Source organism: Aulostomus chinensis, chromosome 1, assembly GCF_037954235.1.
Source record: "Aulostomus chinensis isolate RoL2024-O1b breed Wild chromosome 1, RoL_Achi_v1.0, whole genome shotgun sequence".
NCBI lineage: Eukaryota > Metazoa > Chordata > Actinopteri > Syngnathiformes > Aulostomidae > Aulostomus > Aulostomus chinensis.
This window is the reverse complement of record NC_141320.1, coordinates 3,415,823-3,436,013: the sequence shown is the minus strand read 5'-3', so window position 1 is coordinate 3,436,013 and position 20,191 is coordinate 3,415,823. Positions and strand designations below refer to the sequence as shown.

The 20,191-nt window shown below is 40.6% G+C and overlaps 1 gene segment (V, D, J or C); it reads left to right on the top strand.

Annotated features, from left to right (window-relative positions):
* Window positions 1–20,191, top strand: part of LOC147270010 (Ig kappa chain V-III region MOPC 63-like) — a 495,635-nt gene that overhangs the window by 312,004 nt on the left and 163,440 nt on the right.

The window sequence follows — 20,191 nt, the reverse complement described above, 5'->3', positions numbered from 1 at the left end:
GGTATAAAATGGTCTGTCACGTTCTCTCACGTTGGAAGATTTCTCTGACTCCATTGTGAATAAAGAGATTCTTCATCTGCCACCTGAGTCTTGATCCACTGATTCCTCTGATCCACCTCTTTCTGCTCCAACAAGGCTGACATGGATCAGGTGGGTCCATGTCAGCCAATCAGGAGGTTTCTCCTCTCAGTTAATTTTCTTCATCCCAGTTTAGATTGATTCTTCTCAGCCTGATGAAGGAGCATCTGATCAGGTGTTTGGCTGCTTGTTGGTTGTAATTCCATAGATTTTAATCTCAGATGTTACAGAATTAATAAGAACATCTTAAAGACCTTTGTCCAACACTTGAAACTCTCCTGTCTGTCCAGGCCCAACTGGCCTTTGGTAGTGAGGTGGTGGATGCATGTGAATGAAATGAGGCTGGTGTTGCTGTGAGGAGCCACTAGAGGGAGACACCTGTCGTTCCTCCCAGCTGACAATGAGGCTTCACAGCTGCATTTGAAGCTGTCCTTTATTGGTCCCAACTGTCTTGAGCTCAGGGGCCAAACTCACCAACAACACTTCCTCCTGGTCATGTGGTCTGTTTGTCAGGAGATTCCCAATCCAAAGTTGTTGACACACAAGAGAAGAAAACACGTCAAAGTTTGTTCATTTTTATGAATCAAACTGAAAATGAACAGAAGAGTGACAGTGAAAATGGATTCAAAAATAATAAATAATCATGAATAATGAATAAATACTAAGAATTTACTGGCATTTGACTGCATTTTGTGGTTAATCAGTAGATGAAAGAGGAACATATATATTCTATACATGTGATGTACGTACGTGGCTGTGGACAAAAGCGTCTGCTCAATGAAATTGTAGGATTGTAGAATTCTATAAATGTAGAATATAATTGTAGAAATGCTCTCTCTCACCACCCCCAACGTCTGTGCCAGGGTCTCTGGCCAGTGGTCAATGGCTCCTATCACCTGCCCAGGATGGATCCAGCTTGCTTGTCTTTGTAATTCTGCACTTATTAGAGACCTGGAAACAAAGGAATGCTGAAAAAGAGAAAATAGGACCTCACACAAATGGGCTTGTGACAGAAATTAAGATCATTTTGTGAATATCCATCCTCTACAAATGTGTGTGTGAATGTGGTCGTTGTGGCCGAGTGGTGAAGGCGATGGACTAGAAATCCATTGGGGTCTCCCTGCTCAGGTTGGAGTCCTGCCAGCAACGTTAAGCTGTTGATGTTCTATGTCAGGGTGAACGTCCTACCTGTGCCTGATTCAGTGTGGTGGCTCACACCTGAATTTATCCTAACAAGCTAACTTCTTAACACCAATCTACACAGTTTGAATCATCAAAACCTCAAACTGCAGTAAGAATTTTCAATTCTCTCATCCACAACAATCCTCATCAATAAAATCTGGAAGAAGGAACCGCAGAAAGTCTGCAGGAGAACGTAGACGAGTGCTGCCACCGACCCGTCATGGGGAGGACCGGTAACGTGGCGACCCCACTTCCCAAAAGAAGCCGACCGTCCAGCGCACCCTCATCACCCAATAAGGACCTCGGGGACATCCTGGACTCAGTTGACAGGAAACTAACAAGTTCCGATGCTTGACTCTCTCGTGGAAATCCTCCACGAAGAGCCTCCATGAGTCTCTGGAACTCAGCCAGCAAAAGGTGGCTTCACTGGCCGCTAGAAATCAAGCCCTTCAAGCCTCCAGCCTCCCATCACTGTTTCCTCCCTCTCAAATATGTATCCTGAAATATGGATTTGAGTCTTTAGATGCTGTAACGTCCAAAGATCATATTCTTATTGACCCTCCCCCTTCTTTGTTCCACCATGGAAAGAGGAGAACTCTATTCTAGTTTAGTGGATGAACATAGAGGGACTACACCTGGATCTCTGTGTTTAACAAACAATTGAGTTAAACATCAGGAGTCATGAGTTTGCTCAAAACTACTGACTTGGACTGAGTTCAATGAGTTCATAGCCAACAATTCTCCATCAGCCAGCACATCCTGCAAAAGCAATGATGACAATTTTCCTTTTAAAAAGCAGGGACGTTGCGCAGATCCAGGATCAGTGGGAACGGCTGTTTGCTTTAAATGGTTGGGGAAAGAGTCGATTTATTGTCGAGTCAATGTTATTTATATTGTGCCACATCACAACAAAAGTTCTCTCAAGACACTTGACAGGTAGAGAAGGTCCAGAACCACACTCCTTCAATGAATTCACGTATGTGAAGATATTCAACTGATGTGACAAATTCTCATGACAATGAGTCCAGAGAGCCTGTCAGCATTGACATTCCCCTGGTGTCAGGGAAGTCATGTCAACGGTCCTGAGGCCTGTAGTTGGTGTCCATCCTTGATATCCTCACAAACAGGTCATCAAACTTGGCCCTCGTCAGCTTGAAGGACAGCTGGAAACGGCCTTCGTCCAGGCACAGTTCTTGGAGAAAGTGAGTTAAGAAGTTTAGAGTTCCAAGAAGCTTCTTCAGTTCGTTCAGTTTGGTCCTGGAGAACTGTTCAATGTGTCAGGACTTCAGAAGCTCCAATCCTCTCGAAGGTCCAGTGAGAGTGGAAGAGATTATAAATGAGAGAAGCAGGGCCCTCCCTCAGAACTGAACCAGCTCAGTTGGGAGAGCCTTAGACTGAAGATCTAAAGGTCCCTGGTCCGATCCCAGGTTTCAGCAGAGGAGCAGCATTGACTTTACTTTCCAGTGGAGGAACTGCAGACATGAAGGAAACTAACATCTTGTCCTGTGCATTCTTGTGACATTCAGGACATTTTTGGAGCCTCTTGTTGGATTTTGCCACAGAGAATCAGAGCCAATCAAAAGCATGGTGGACTTCAACATGGAGGACTGAACAAGTCAAGAAAGCATCAGTTTGACCTTCACAGGTGTTTCTGTTCCTGTCTCAATGCTGTAGAAAGAGCCTGAGGAGCTCAGACGGTAGAGCATCAGACTTTTAATGTGAGGGTCCAGGGTTCAAGTCCCTGTTCAGGTGCTGTGGAGGTTCCAGTGTTTGACAACATGGTACTGGATGAAGTTTAGTGTTGAACAAACTGTCATCATCAAAAGTAGAAGTGTTCTTGTCTTGACACTGTGAGACAGTCGCTAGAAAACTGACCAACAATAATTTCATGTGGCATGCAATTAACAAAAGACCACAAATAACACTGGTCAACTTAATTTTATTTGTATTGCACAAAATCACAAGTAAGTTCTCTCCTGACTCTTTACTAGTAGAGCAGGTCCAGCACCAAACTCCTTCAATGAACCTCCACCCAACAATTCTCCATCAGCAGCACATCCTGCAACAGTGGTGATAAAAACGTTCCTTTTAACAGGCAGGAACGTCGAGCAGATCCAGGATCAGTGGGGACGAGGTTATTAACAAAGGTACCTCAAAACCTCAAAATAATGCTACAGTGATGTCGGAAGAATTGCTAATGATCTCAAAATGATGCTACAGTGATGTCATAAGAATTGCTAATGAACTCAAAATGATGCTAACAGTAATGTAGTGATAGTTGCTAATAAAATCAGTGATGCTTTCAGTAATGAAGTGAAAGTTTCGAACAACCTCAAAGTGATGCTGACAGTCATGTAGTGAGAGTTGCTTCGAACCTCAAAATAATGCGACAGTGATGTTGGAAGAATTCCTAATGATCTCAAAATGTTGCGACAGTGATGGAGTAAGAATTGTTAATGAACTCAAAATGATGCTAAAAGTAATGGAGTGATAGTTGCTCATGATCTCAAAGTGATGCTGACAGTCATGTAGTAAGAGTTGCTAATAAACTCAAAATGATGCTAACAGTAATGTAGGAAGAGTTGAAACTCACCTCAAAATGATGCTTCAGTGATGTCATAAGAATCGCTAATGAACTCAAAATGATTCTAACAGTAATGTAGTGATAGTGGCTATAAACTCAGTGATGTTTACAGAAATGTAGTAAATGTTTCGAACAACCTCAAAGTGATGCTGACAGTCGTGTAGTAAGAGTTGCTACGAACCTCAATATAATGCAACAGTAATGTAGTAAAAGTTGCTACGAACCTCAAAATGATGCGACAGTGATGGAGTGAACGTTTCGAATAACCTCAAAGTGATGCTGACAGTCATGTAGTAAGTGTTGCTACGAACCTCAAAATAATGCGACAGTAATGTAGTAAAAGTTGCTACGAACTTCAAAATATTGCAACAGTGATGTCGGAGGAATTGCTAATGAACTCAAGATGATGCTAACAGTAATGTAGTGGTAGTTGCTAATCAAGTCAGTGATGCTTACAGTAATGTAGTAAGAGTTGCTACGAACCTTAAAATAATGGGACAGTGATGTCGGAAGAACTGCTAATAAACTCAAAATGATGCTAACAGTAATGTAGTGATAGTTGCTAAGAAACTCAGTGATGCTTACAGTAATGTAGTAAGAGTTTCGAAAAACCTCAAAGTGATGCTGACAGTCATTTAGTCAGAGTTGCTAATGAACTCAATTCAATGCTCCAGTGATGTCGTGAGAATTGCTCATAAACTCAAAATGATGCTAACAGTAATGTAGTGATAGTTGCTAATAAACTCAAAGTAATGCTGACAGTAATGTAGTAAGAGTTGCTACGAACCTTTAAATAAAGCAACAGTAATGTAGTTAGAGTTGCTACGAACCTCAAAATAATGTGACAGTGATGTCAGAAGAATTGCTAATGATCTCAAAATGATGCGACAGTGATGTCGTAAGAATTGCTCATGAACTCAAAATGATGCGAACGGTAATGGAGTGAACGTTTCGAATAACCTCAAACTCATGCTGACAGTCTTGTACTAAGAGTTGCTACGAACCTCAAAATAATGCGACAGTGATGTCGGAAGAATTGCTAAAGATCTCAAAATGATGCGACAGTGATGTCGTAAGAATTGTTCATGAACTCAAAATGATGCGAACAGTAATGGAGAGAACGTTTCGAATAACCTCAAAGTCATGCTGACAGTCATGTACTAAGAGTTGCTACGAATCTCAAAATAATGCGACAGTAATGTAGTAAAAGTTGCTACGAACCTCAAAATATTGCGACAGTGATGTCGGAAGAATTGCTAATGAACTCAAGATGATGCTAACAGTCATGTAGTGATAGTTGCTAAGAAACTCAGTGATGCTTACAGAAATGTAGTAAGAGTTGCTACGAACCTTAAAATGATGCAACAATAATGTAGTAAGAGTTGCTACGAACCTCAAAATATTGCGACAGTGATGTCAGAAGAATTGCTAATGATCTCAAAATGATGCGACAGTGATGTCGTAAGAATTGCTCATGAACTCAAAATGATGCGAACACTAATGGAGTGAACGTTTCGAATAACCTCAAAGTCATGCTGACAGTCATGTACTAAGAGTTGCTACGAACCTCAAAATATTGCGACAGTGATGTCAGAAGAATTGCTAATGAACTCAAGATGATGCTAACAGTCATGTAGTGATAGTTGCTAAGAAACTCAGTGATGCTTAAAGAAATGTAGTAAGAGTTGCTACGAACCTTAAAATAATGCAACAATAATGTAGTAAGAGTTGCTAATGAACTCAATTCAATGCTACAGTGATGTCGTGAGAATTGCTCATGAACTCAAAATGATGCGAACAGTAATGTAGTGATAGTTGCTAATAAACTCAAAGTGATGCTGACAGTCATGCACTAAGAGTTGCTACGAACCTCAAAATAATGTGACGGTGATGTCAGAAGAATTGCTAATGATCTCAAAATGATGCGACAGTGATTTAGTAAGAATTGGTAATGATCTCAAAATGATGCTAAAAGTAATGGAGTGAAAGTTTCGAATAACCTCAAAGTGATGCTTACAGTCATGTAGTAAGAGTTGCTAAGAACCTCAAAATAATGCAACAATAATGGAGTAAGAGTTGCTACAAACTTCAAAATAATGCGAAAGTAATGTAGTAAAAGTTGCTACGAACCTCAAAATATTGCGACAGTCATGTTGGAAGAATTGCTAATGAACTCAAAATGATGCTAACAGTAATGTAGTGATAGTTGCTAATCAACTCAGTGATGCTTACAGTAATGTAGTAAGTGTTTCGAATAACCTCAAAGTGATGCTGACAGTCATGTAGCAAGAGTTGCTACGAACCTCAAAATAATGTGACAGTGATGTCAGAAGAATTGCTAATGATCTGAAAATGATGCGACAGTGTGTAGTAAGAATTGCTAGTGAACTCAAGATGATGCTAACAGTAATGGAGTGAAAGTTTCGAATAACCTCAAAGAGATGCTGACAGTCATGTTGTAAGAGTTGCTACGAACCTCAAAATAATGCGACAGTAATGTAGTAAAAGTTGCTACGAACCTCAAAATATTGTGACAGTGATGTCGGAAGAATTGCTAATGAACTCAAAATGATGCTAACAGTAATGTAGTGATAGTTGCTAATCAAGTCAGTGATGCTTTAAGTAATGTAGAAAGAGTTTCGAACAACCTCAAAGTGATGCTGACAGTCATTTAGTAAGAGTTGCTAATGAACTCAATTTAATGCTACAGTAATGTAGTGATAGTTGCTAAAAAACTAAAAGTGATGCTGACAGTAATGTAGTAAAATTTGCTACAAACCTCAAAATAATGCGACAATAATCTAATAAAAGTTGCTACAAACCTCAAAATAATGCGAAAGTGATGTCAGAAGAATTGCTAAAGATCTCAAAATGATGCGACAGTGATGTCAGAAGAATTGGTTATGATCTCAAAATGATGCTAAAAGTAATGGAGTGAAAGTTTCGAATAACCTCAAAGTGATGCTGACAGTCATGTATTAAGTGTTGCTACGAACCTCAAAAAAATGGGATAGTAAAATAGTAAAAGTTGCTACGAACCTCAAAATATTGCGACAGTGATGTCGGAAGAATCGCTAATGAACTCAAGATGATGCTAAAAGTAATGTAGTGAAAGTTGCGAAGAAACTCAGTGATGCTTACAGTAATGTAGTAAGAGTATCGAACAACCTCAAAGTGATGCTGACAGTAATTTAGTAAGAGTTGCTACGAACCTCAATATAATGCGACAGTAATGTAGTAAAAGTTGCTACGAACCTCAAAATATTGCGACAGTGATGTCGGAAGAATTGCTAATGAACTTAAAATGATGCTAACAGTAATGTAGTGATAGTTTCTCATCAACTCAGTGATGCTTACAGTAATGTAGTAAGAGTTTCGAACAACCTCAAAGTGATGCTGACAGTCATGTAGTAAGAGTTACTACGAACCTCAAAATAATGCGACAGTGATGTCGGAAGAATTGATAATGATCTCAAAATGATGCTAACAGTAATGGAGTGAAAGTTTCGAATAACCTCAAAGTGATGCTGACAGTCATGTAGTAAGTGTTCCTACAAACCTCAAAATATTGCGACAGTGATGTCGGAAGCATTTCGAATGAACTCAAAATGATGCTAAAAGTAATGTAGTGATAGTTGCTCATAAACTCAAAGTGATGCTGACAGTCATGTAGTAAGAGTTGCTACGAACCTTAAAATAATGCAACAATAATGTAGTAAGAGTTGCTACGAACCTCAAAATATTGCGACAGTGATGTAGTAAGAATTGCTAATGAACTCAAAATGATGCTAACAGTAATGGAGTAAAAGTTTCGAATAACCTCAAAGTGATGCTGACAGTCATGTAGGAAGTTTTTCGAATAACCTCAAAGTGATGCTGACAGTCATGTACTAAGAGTTGCTACGAACCTCAAAATAATGCGACTGTAATGTAGTAAAAGTTGCTACGAACCTCAAAATATTGCGACAGTGATGTCGGAAGAATTGCTAATGAACTCAAAATGATGCTAACAGTAATGTAGTGATAGTTGCTAATCAACTCAGTGGTGCTTACAGTAATGTAGTAAGTGTTTCGAATAACCTCAAAGTGATGCTGACAGTCATGTAGTAAAAGTTGCCACGAACCTCAAAATAATGCGACAGTGATGTAGTAAGAATTGTTAATGAACTCAAAATGATGATAACAGTAATGGAGTGAAACTTTCTTATAACATCAAAGTGATGCTGACAGTCATGTAGTAAGAGTTGCTACGAACCTTAAAATAATGCAACAATAATGTAGTAAGAGTTGCTACGAACCTCAAAATAATGTGACAGTGATGTCAGAAGAATTGCTAATGAACTCAAGATGATGCTAACAGTAATGGAGTGAAACTTTCGAATAACCTCAAAGTGATGCTGACAGTCATGTAGGAAGAGTTGTTACGAACCTTAAAATAATGCAACAAAAATGTAGTAAGAGTTGCTACGAACCTCAAAATAATGCGACAGTGATGTCAGAAGAATTGCTAATGAACTCAAAATGATGCTAAAAGTTATGTAGTGATAGTTGCTAATCAAGTCAGTAATGCGTTCAGTAATGTAGTAAGTGTTTCGAAGAACCTCAAAGTGATGCTGACAGTCATGTAGTAAGAGTTGCTTTGAAACTTAAACTACTGCGACAGTGATGTCAGAAGAATTGCTAATGATCTCAAAATGATGCGAAAGTGATGTCAGAAGAATTGCAAATGAACTCAAAATGATGCTCACAGTAATGGAGTGAACGTTTCGAATAACCTCAAAGTGATGCTGACAGTCATGTACTAAGAGTTGCTACAAACCTCAAAATAATGCGACAATAATCTAATAAAAGTTGCTACGAACCTCAAAATATTGCGACAGTGATGTCGGAAGAATTGCTAATGAACTTAAAATGATGCTAACAATAATGTAGTGATAGTTGCTAATCAACTCAGTGATGCTTGCAGTAATGTAGTAAGTGTTTCGAATAACCTCAAAGTGATGCTGACAGTCATGTAGTAAGAGTTGCTACGAACCTCAAAATAATGCGACAGTGATGTCAGAAGAATTGCTAAAGATCTAAAAATGATGCGACAGTGATGTCAGAAGAATTGGTAATGATCTCAAAATGATGCTAAAAGTAATGGAGTGAAAGTTTCGAATAACCTCAAAGTGATGCTGACAGTCATGTAGTAAGTGTTGCTACGAACCTCAAAAAAATGGGATAGTAAAATAGTAAAAGTTGCTACGAACCTCAAAATATTGCGACAGTGATGTCGGAAGAATCGCTAATGAACTCAAGATGATGCTAAAAGTAATGTAGTGAAAGTTGCGAAGAAACTCAGTGATGCTTACAGTAATGTAGTAAGAGTTTCGAACAACCTCAAAGTGATGCTGACAGTAATTTAGTAAGAGTTGCTACGAACCTCAAAATAATGTGACAGTGATGTCAGAAGAATTGCTAATGAACTCAAGATGATGCTAACAGTAATGGAGTGAAACTTTCGAATAACCTCAAAGTGATGCTGACAGTCATGTAGGAAGAGTTGCTACGAACCTTAAAATAATGCAACAAAAATGTAGTAAGAGTTGCTACGAACCTCAAAATAATGCGACAGTGATGTCAGAAGAATTGCTAATGAACTCAAAATGATGCTAAAAGTTATGTAGTGATAGTTGCTAATCAAGTCAGTAATGCGTTCAGTAATTTAGTAAGAGTTGCCACGAACCTCAAAATAATGCGACAGTGATGTCAGACGAATTGCTAAAGATCTCAAAATGATGCGACAGTGATGTAGTAAAAGTTGCTACGAACCTCAAAATATTGCGACAGTGATGTCGGAAGAATTGCTAATGAACTCAAGATTATGCTAACAGTAATGGAGTGAAACTTTCGAAAAACCTCAAAGTGATGCTGACAGTCATGTAGTAAGTGTTGCTACGAACCTCAAAATAATGCGACAGTAATGTAGTAAAGTTGCTACGAACCTCAAAATATTGCGTCAGGGATGTCGGAAGAATTGCTAATGATCTCAAAATGATGCGACAGTGATTTAGTAAGAATTGCTAATGAACTCAAAATGATGCTAACAGTAATGGAGTGAACGTTTCGAATAACCTAAAAGTGATGCTGACAGTACTGTAGTAAAAGTTGCTACGAACCTCAAAATATTGCGACAGTGATGTCGGAAGAATTGCTAATGAACTCAAAATGATGCTAACAGTAATGTAGTGACAGTTGCTAAACAACTCAGTGATGCTTTCAGTAATGTAGTAAGAGTTTCGAACAACCTGAAAGTGATGCTGACAGTCATGTAGTAAGTATTTTGAACAACTTCAAAGTGATGCTGACAGTCTTGTAGTAAGAGTTGCTAATGAACTCAATTGAATGCGACAGTGATGTCGTAAGAATTGCTAATAAACTCAAAATTATGCTAACAGTAATGTAGTAAGAGTTGCTACGAACCTCAAAATAATGCGACAGTAATGTAGTAAAAGTGGCTACGAACCTCAAAATACTGCGACAGTCATGTCGGATGAATTGCTAATGAACTCAAAATGATGCTAACAGTAATGGAGTGAAAGTTTCGAATAACCTCAAAGTGATGCTGACAGTCATGTAGTAAAAGTTGCTACGAACCTCAAAATAATGCGACAGTAATGTAGTAAAAGTTGCTACGAACCTCAAAATATTGCGACAGTGATGTCGGAAGAATTGCTAATGAACTCAAAATGATGCTAACAGTAATGTAGGGATAGTTGCTAATCAACTCAGTGATGCTTAAAGTAATGTAGTAAGTGTTTCGAACAACCTCAAAGTGATGCTGACAGTCATGTAGTAAGAGTTGCTACGAACCTAAAAATAAGCGACAGGGATGTCAGAAGAATTGCTAATGATGTCAAAATGATGCGACAGTGATGTAGTAAGAATTGCTAATGAACTCAAAATGATGCTAAAAGTAATGGAGTGAAAGTTTCGAATAACCTCAAAGTGATGCTGACAGTCATGTGGTTTGAGTTGCGAGTAAATTAAAAATGATGCTGACAGTGATGTCGTAAGAATTGCAATTGAACTCAAAACGATGCTAACAGTAACGTCATGATAGTTGCTAATAAACTCACTGATGCTTACAGTAATGTAGTAAGTGTTTGGAACAACCTCAAAGTGATGCTGACAGTCATGTAGTAAGAGTTGCTACACACCTCAAAATAATGCTAACAGTAATGTCGTGATAGTTGCTCATAAATTCAAAGTGATGCTGACAGTAATGTAGTAAGAGTTTCGAACGACCTCAAAGTGATTATGACAGTCATGTAGTAAGGGTTGCTACGAACCTATAAATAATGCAACAGTAAAGGAGTAAGAGTTGCTTCGAACCTCAAAATAATGCGACAGTGATGTCTGAAGAATTGGTAATGATCTCAAACTGATGGGACAGTGATGTTGTAAGAATTGCCAATGAACTCAAAATGATGCTAACAGTAATGTAGTGATATTTGCTATAAACTCAGTGATGCTTACAGTAATGTAGTAAGTGTTTCGAAAAACCTCAAAGTGATGCTGAAAGTCATGTAGTAAGAGTTGCTACTAACCTCAATTTAATGCTACAGTGATGTCTATGAATTGCTAATAAACTCAAAATGATGCTAACAGTAATGTAGTGATAGTTGCTAATAAACTCAAAGTGATGCTTACAGTAATGTAGTAAGAGTTGCTACGAACCTTTAAATAATGCAACAGTAATGTAGTAAGAGTTGCTACGAACCTCAAAATAATGTGACAGTAATGTCGGAAGAAATGCTAATGATCTCAAAATGATGCGACAGTGATGTAGTAAGAATTGCTAATGAACTCAAAATGATGCTAAAAGTAATGGAGTGAAAGTTTCGAATAACCTCAAAGTGATGCTGACAGTCATGTGGTTTGAGTTGCGAGTAAATTAAAAATGATGCTGACAGTGATGTCGTAAGAATTGCTATTGAACTAAAAACGATGCTAACAGTAATGCAGTGATAGTTGCTAATAAACTCAGTGATGCTTACAGTAATGTAGTAAGTGTTGCGAACAACCTCAAAGTGATGCTGACAGTCATGTAGTAAGAGTTGCTACTCACCTCAAAATAATGCTAACAGTAATGTAGTGATAGTTGCTAATTACCTCAAAGTGATGCTGACAATCATGTAGTAAGAGCTGCTACTAACCTCAAAATGATGCGACAGTGATGTCAGAAGAATTGCTAATAATCTCAAAATGATGCGACAGTGATGTAGTAAGAATTGCTAATGAACTTAAAATGATGCTAACAGTAATGGAGTGAAAGTTTCGAATTACCTCAAAGTGATGCTAAGGGTCATGTAGTAAGAGTTGCTGCGAACCTCAAAATAATGCTACAGTAATGTTAGAAGAATTGCTAAAGATCTCAAAATGATGCGACAGTGATTTAGTAAGAATTGCTAATGAACTCGAAATGATGCTAACAGTAATGTAGTGATAGTTGTTAATAAACTCAGTGATGCTTACAGTAATGTAGTAAGAGTTGCTACGAACCTCAAAATAATGCTAACAGTAATGGAGTGAAAGTTTCACATAACCTCAAAGTGATGCTGAAAGTGATGTAGTAAGAATTGCTACTAACCTCAATTTAATGCTACAGTGATGTCGTAAGTATTGCAAATAAACTCAAATCTAATCAACCTCAAAGTGATGCTGACAGTCATGTGGTTTGAGTTGCGAGTAAATTAAAAATGATGCTGACAGTGACGTCGTAAGAATAGCTATTGAACTCAAAACGATGCTAACAGTAATGTAGTGATAGTTGCTAATCAACTCAGCGATGCTTACAGTGATGTAGTAAGTGTTGCGAACAACCTCAAAATAATGCGACAGTGATGTCAGAAGAATTGCTAAAGATCTCAAAATGATGCGACAGTGATTTAGTAAGAATTGCTAATGAACTCAAAATGATGCTAACAGTAATGTAGTGATATTTGCTATAAACTCAGTGATGCTTACAGTAATGTAGTAAGTGTTTCGAAAAACCTCAAAGTGATGCTGAAAGTCATGTAGTAAGAGTTGCTACTAACCTCAATTTAATGCTACAGTGATGTCTATGAATTGCTAATAAACTCAAAATGATGCTAACAGTAATGTAGTGATAGTTGCTAATAAACTCAAAGTGATGCTTACAGTAATGTAGTAAGAGTTGCTACGAACCTTTAAATAATGCAACAGTAATGTAGTAAGAGTTGCTACGAACCTCAAAATAATGTGACAGTAATGTCGGAAGAAATGCTAATGATCTCAAAATGATGCGACAGTGATGTAGTAAGAATTGCTAATGAACTCAAAATGATGCTAAAAGTAATGGAGTGAAAGTTTCGAATAACCTCAAAGTGATGCTGACAGTCATGTGGTTTGAGTTGCGAGTAAATTAAAAATGATGCTGACAGTGATGTCGTAAGAATTGCTATTGAACTAAAAACGATGCTAACAGTAATGCAGTGATAGTTGCTAATAAACTCAGTGATGCTTACAGTAATGTAGTAAGTGTTGCGAACAACCTCAAAGTGATGCTGACAGTCATGTAGTAAGAGTTGCTACTCACCTCAAAATAATGCTAACAGTAATGTAGTGATAGTTGCTAATTACCTCAAAGTGATGCTGACAATCATGTAGTAAGAGCTGCTACTAACCTCAAAATGATGCGACAGTGATGTCAGAAGAATTGCTAATAATCTCAAAATGATGCGACAGTGATGTAGTAAGAATTGCTAATGAACTCAAAATGATGCTAACAGTAATGGAGTGAAAGTTTCGAATTACCTCAAAGTGATGCTAAGGGTCATGTAGTAAGAGTTGCTGCGAACCTCAAAATAATGCTACAGTAATGTTAGAAGAATTGCTAAAGATCTCAAAATGATGCGACAGTGATTTAGTAAGAATTGCTAATGAACTCGAAATGATGCTAACAGTAATGTAGTGATAGTTGTTAATAAACTCAGTGATGCTTACAGTAATGTAGTAAGAGTTGCTACGAACCTCAAAATAATGCTAACAGTAATGGAGTGAAAGTTTCACATAACCTCAAAGTGATGCTGAAAGTGATGTAGTAAGAATTGCTACTAACCTCAATTTAATGCTACAGTGATGTCGTAAGTATTGCAAATAAACTCAAATCTAATCAACCTCAAAGTGATGCTGACAGTCATGTGGTTTGAGTTGCGAGTAAATTAAAAATGATGCTGACAGTGACGTCGTAAGAATAGCTATTGAACTCAAAACGATGCTAACAGTAATGTAGTGATAGTTGCTAATCAACTCAGTGATGCTTACAGTGATGTAGTAAGAGTTGCTACGAACCTCAAAATAATGCGACAGTGATGTCAGAAGAATTGCTAAAGATCTCAAAATGATGCGACAGTGATTTAGTAAGAATTGCTAATGAACTCAAAATGATGCTAAAAGTAATGGAGTGAAAGTTTCAAATAACCTCAAAGTGATGCTGACAGTCATGTGGTTTGATTTGCGAGTAGATTAAAAATTATGCTGACAGTCATGTCGTAAGAATTGCTATTGAACTCAAAACGATGCTAACAGTAACGTAATGATAGTTGCTAATAAACTCAGTGATGCTTACAGTAATGTAATAAGTGTTTGGAAAAACCTCAAAGTGATGCTGACAGTCATGTAGTAAGAGTTGCTACGAACCTCAAAATAATGCGACAGTGATGTCAGAAGAATTGCTAAAGATCTCAAAATGATGCGACAGTGATTAAGTAAGAATTGCTAATGAACTCAAAATGATACTAACAGTAATGTAGTGAACGTTTCGAACGACCTAAAAGTGATGCTGACAGTCATGTAGTAAGAGTTGCGAAGAACCTCAAAATAATGCGACAGTGATGTCAGAAGAATTGCTAATGATCTCAAAATGATGCGAGAGTGATTTAGTAAGAATTGCTAATGAACTCAAAATGATGCTAACATGAATGGAGTGAAAGTTGCTAATAAACTCAAAGTGATGCTGACAGTATTGTAGTAAGAGTTGCTACGAACCTTTAAATAATGCAACAGTAATGTAGTAAGAGTTGCTACGAACATCAAAATAATGCGACAGTGATGTCAGAAGAATTGCTAATGATCTCAAAATGATGCGACAGTAATGTAGTCAGAATTGCTAATGAACTCAAAATGATGCGAACAGTAATGGAGTGAAAGTTTCCAATAACCTCAAAGTGATGCTGACGGTCATGTAGTAAGAGTTGCTACGAACCTCAAAATAATGCGTCAGTAATGTAGTAAAAGTTGCTACGAACCTGAAAATATTGCGACAGTGATGTCAGAAGATTTGCGAATGAACTCAAAATGATGCTAACAGTAATGTAGTGATAGTTGCTAATCAACTCAGTGATGCTTACAGTAATGTAATAAGTGTTTCGAAAAACCTCAAAGTGACGCTGACAGTCATGTAGTAAGAGTTGCTACTTACCTCAGTTTAATGGTACAGTGATGTCTATGAATTGCTAATAAACTCAAAATGATGTGACAGTGATGTAGTGATCGTTCCTAATAAAACTCAGTGATGCTAACAGTAATGTAGTGAGAGTTGAAACTAGAACAACAAACTGTCCTCTGATGGTTGGACAGGTTGGTTTGGTCCGTCCTCTCACTCATCATTAAAAGCCCTTATTACTCATCATTCATCCAATCTGACACTCACGTCTGCAGTGGGGAATCCCCAGCAGGCCGCGGCCCACATGGAGCAGTCTCGGCCAATCACGTGGGGCCTGCAGCGGCACCGACCACCAAATGACTCGCAGGTGTCACTCTCAGCTCCAACCTCATGGCAGGCACAAGGCAGGGCGCCGTTGTTGAAGAGAGCCCAAGAGACACAGCTGAGCTGAGACAGAATGGAGACCAAGGACAGGAGGGACGACAGAGAAAAAGGAAACGTTAGCGAGACATTTTAGGAAAATTAGTTTAGTGGGGAAAAGGTTCTTAGCCAAACTTGCTCAATGGAAGGACAACAAAAAAGATCTTAAAAAGAAAATTAGCACAAAATGAAACCCTGCAAGAGAAAGTAAATCAAGAACTAAATATTCTTGAGGCTCAGGTCTTTAGTTCCAATGCTTGTAAATGACATCTGAATGCATTCACAACCCAAATCTGAGCAGACAGAAGCGTCCCAGTCAGGCCCAGTTTAGTTCCTCTAGAACATTCAGGGATACAGAACATGGACCAACTCAGGCTGAGAGACACCGACTTGACATGAAAGCTGTTGAGGCCACAGTTGCTGATGAAGTGGTCAGATTTCTCCAGTGGTTCTTGGTTCAAGGAGCTGGAGCTGGAGCTGCTCTCAGGCACCACCAGGACGTGATCCTGGAGAGACAGAAGGAAGAAGTCCAGGCCTGACAGAGGAGAAGGAGGCACAGAGTAGAAACAGCAGATACGTGTCGGGAAAGGGAGAGGGTATCAGTCCAGCAGAGGAGCAGGAAACCTACCACCACAGGGCTCTGCCTGCAGGAACCTGCAGGTGAGGAGGACCTGGTGGTCCGGCACATCCAGAATGATCTGGTTTTCAGACACCGGCACTTTTCGGCAGCCGTAAGCGTGGGGACAGAAGGAGGCGTTGGCGTGGCCTGAAAGACACAAACAACCATCTCCATTTGAATGTTTCTCAAACAGCCGGAGCAGGAAAGCTAAGATGAATCAAAGATCCTCCACCCTGCCAGATCCGACCATGGTAATGTAGACCTGCACAGGGTGGGTGGGGTGGAGCGGCTGGTGGTGGTGGAGGATGAAGACGTATCTGCCCAAAGCCTGGACACGGTGGAGTCCACCGCAGCGTTCTGAGTAGAAGGATGAGAGCGATGTTCAATGGTACATGTTTTCTTTCCTGAACCGCCGATGTTTCCAATCACGAATCTCAGTCATGAGATTTGAACATCATGGAGGAGTTCAAAAGTGTCAAACTGGGCCGGTCTCCATTTTATGAGTCCGGAGACCGAGGATAAAACTGCAAGTCCCTGGTTCAGATTTGACTCGTCTGAATCCAAACACAGCAGCGTTCTTCCACCAGGCCAGATGAGTTGATCATGATAACAAGATATCTTCATGCTACTACAACACACAAACTCATCACCAGAAAAGACTTCATGGTGGAACAACAAATCTCCTCCCAATGGGAAAAACATTGAGTTGAACAATCAACTTTTCCATGATGACATGGAGAGCTTGGCAGCAGCAGCAGGCTTCCATTGGGGGCTGATATGCCAGCTCCACTTAGCCTTCTTTGGAATGGTTTCACCTGGAGTGATGCTGTTATTGAGACCTTTTATCTGGAACAACACCACCTGCATGGAGACTGAGGACTTCAACAGATGCAGATGTTGACCCAGAATAAATCTAAATATTCCAGATGTGTTAAATCAATCCAGCAGCAGTGGTGGGAGCGTCGTAAACTCACTCACTCAGCAGCCGTCAGCCTCCGTACCTGCACGGAGTCCAGCCTGATGTGGTCTCTGTTGTCTGCTCCCAGAGGTGGTCTGTCACCTCTGAACCAGGGGGCTCATCTCTCTGGTGGGAGGTCAGTGGAGGAGCTGCAGCGGGGGAGGCCAGGATGGGCTCCTGTAGGAGGAGCTCTGGCCCTCCTTCAGCACCAGCCAGTGGGAGGGAGTTTGGAAATGTGAGGGGACACAGGAGGAGCTACAGGGGGAGGGAAGGTGGATCAGAACCGTTCTAACAAGAGCGCTGAGGGGACACAGGAGGAGCTACAGGGGGAGGGAAGGTGGATCAGAACCGTTCTAACAAGAGCGCTGAGGGGACACAGGAGGAGCTACAGGTGGAGGGAAGGTGGATCAGAACTGTTCTAACAAGATCGCTGAGGGGACACAGGAGGAGCTACAGGGGGAGGGAAGATGGATCAGAACCGTTCTAACAAGAGCGCTGAAGGGACACAGGAGGAGCTACAGGGGGAGGGAAGGTGGATCAGAACCGTTCTAACAAGAGCGCTGTCCCACTAATGTTCCTCACCAGAATCCTCCTGTCAGGGGGGAACCGTCCATGGGTGCTGATGCAGCGGACTGAAGGTTCAACGTAGTCCATGCTGAACTGGTCTTTAGGAACCAGGTGGACTTTGTGCTAAAAACAGCAGATAAACAAAAAGACAAAAAGGGGAGAATTTTAACAAAAGTATGCAAATGAGCTGAAGATCAAAATACAAAAAGTAAATCAAGGTTTTTTTCAAATGATTGCCAGCTATTTAGCTAAGAGAAGGACAAATGTCAATCAAGATGTCAGAATGGAACGATCCCACTGGCTTCTGGTCAAGGGAACCATGGAGATGCTAACTTCCTGTTGGACTATCAGGGTGTCTCATCCCTGACATGCTAACTTCCTGTTGGACGATCAGGGTGTCTCATCCCTGACATGCTAACTTCCTGTTGGACAATAAGCGCGTCTCATCCCTGACATGCTAACTTCCTGTTGGACGACAAGCGTGTCTCATCCCTGACATGCTAACTTCCTGTTGGACGATAAGCGTGTCTCATCCCTGACATGCTAACTTCCTGTTGGACGATAAGCGTGTCTCATCCCTGACATGCTAACTTCCTGTTGGACTATGAGCGTGTCTCATCCCTGACATGCTAACTTCCTGTTGGACTATCAGCGTGTCTCATCCATGACATGCTAACTTCCTGTTGGACTATAAAGCCTGATTTAAGCCTGATTTATGCTTCTGTGTCGAGTAGTATTCGTACCTACGCCGTCGACGCAGACCGTACGCCGTAGCCTGAAACGCGCCTCCAAAAAATCCTGCTTACGCATCGCGTCGACGCGTGGTGACGTCAACGTCGAGGACTGTGATTGGTCCGCTCAGAACGTTATTTCCGGTTCAGTCGCAGCACAACACCGCCATTTTCAAAGTTTCTGTGGTGAAAGCTCCAAGAAAAAAATGGACCAAGCTGAAGAAAGGATTATCGAGGAGGTGCTCAAGTACGACCACCTCTACAACGCCTCTTCGCGGCACTACAAAGACTGACAAATGGCCAACAATTGTTGTCTGTGACCGGAAGAAAACCAAGGAATCCGACAAGAGCCCCGTAAACAATACAAAGACAAAGCCACACCCCCTAGCGGCTTGGCGGTGAATTGCAGAGCAACGCGTTCCCTCGACTCAGAATAAACCAGGCTTTTCAGTCGCACCTGTTTTACGCCCCCGTGCCAGGTAAGGACCCCCATCGGGCTGTGCCACTCTGGAGGGAGCGCGTCTCACAGTCAGTCAGCGGAACCATGCGGATCCGGGCCGGAGCTGTGGGAAGGAGCGCCAATTGTATCGGGTTGTTGTTTTCTGGACTGCAGCAGAACAGGAGCAGCCGGGACTGGAATGTAGAAGTAGGTTATCTTGAAGTTGACTCAGTTATGGTGAACGATATTGTGGTTCAACACTTTAATGAGCTTTAAGGCAAACATATTTCATGAGGAAACAACGCCGGAATTGGACGGATTTCAGCGGCACACAACAACGTATCCGATACACCTCATTGGAAACCTGGTGGTCTCAGACGAAGAAACACCAGTCACCATGAAGAAGGAACTTTTAGCTGAGGACTCATGTTCTTTTCTGCAGGTTGAATGTCGCATTTGTTGGACAGAAGCGTCTCATCTCAACAAAAGCACCTCTTCAGTGCTGAGCCATGATGGGGCCAGGCATGAGAATGAAGTCCCAGATCCACCAGGATGAACTCAGGTATACAGCCACTCTCCAACTGACTCACAGTTGCTTCATTGATCATTAATTCCTATTCATTTCTTCTCTCCTTCATCTTTAACCATCCAGCTTCCAGGAAGCAGATGCTGGATGAGGCTCTGCTGAATTTGATCCTGAAGGACTGCCAGCCCCTCAGCACTGTTGAGAGGGAAGGGTTCAGGGAACTGGTTCAGGTCCTTGAGCCTCATATGTTTGCCAACCAGAAAGGTTTGTGTGGAAATGATCTAAAGCAGTCGTTGATATCTCCAGTTTATTTCATCTCTAATTTCAATGTATTGATTTACTCTGGGTGTCATTTTCAGACCATCAAACAAACGGTGGCCAAAAAGTACCAGGAGGAACGGGAAGGAGTGAAAAAGGAAGTCCAGCTGCCATGTGGACATCTGTGGACATGGAGGCTCCCTTGGCTCTGACCTGTCACTGCATTCGTGAGAATGAATGTGTTGGGAGTGCAAGACTTTCCACAAAGTCACCCTGCTGACAGTGTGGCCCCAGTCCAAAGAGGCATGATGGAGGACTGGGCCATCACCAACAAAGTCAAGTGTCTTGTGAGCGACGCAGCACCAAACATGACAGCA